A 403-nucleotide genomic window follows, 5' to 3' on the forward strand; every position below is an offset into this window, starting at 1 on the left:
AAGCAAACATATTGCATCGTTAATTACAAACAAAGAAGATCCACAACATCAGAAAAATAAGCTAACAAATAAAATAAAACACGTTACTACTACTAATAAAAAAATAATAACGACACAAAAGTGATGTTTAAATTTAGAACATTCACGCGATAATAATTTGCGTATCTGGTGACAGGCTGCCCTCACTCGGACACGACAGCCCTCAAATTCCTGTCTAATTAACTGTCCCTTGCGAGCGAATAACAGGGCCCCGCGGTCTCTCGCCTTCCGTGGTGACTCATAACTGTCGCCCCTCTGTCTGTCTTTCCTTTCTTCTGCCTCTTTCTCTCTCGAAATCTTTTTCCTTTTCTCTCTCAATCGTTCTGTATACTCTCTCTCTTTGTTGCACTTCTACTCCCCAACA

General features: G+C 40.4%; 1 protein-coding gene across 1 annotated transcript in view; it reads left to right on the top strand.

Annotated features, from left to right (window-relative positions):
* Nucleotides 1–403, top strand: part of LOC119588165 (tyrosine-protein kinase Src42A-like) — a 6,703-nt gene that overhangs the window by 3,691 nt on the left and 2,609 nt on the right. The gene's annotated exons all lie outside the window — the stretch shown is intronic.

This window comes from Penaeus monodon, chromosome 23, assembly GCF_015228065.2.
Source record: "Penaeus monodon isolate SGIC_2016 chromosome 23, NSTDA_Pmon_1, whole genome shotgun sequence".
Lineage (NCBI taxonomy): Eukaryota > Metazoa > Arthropoda > Malacostraca > Decapoda > Penaeidae > Penaeus > Penaeus monodon.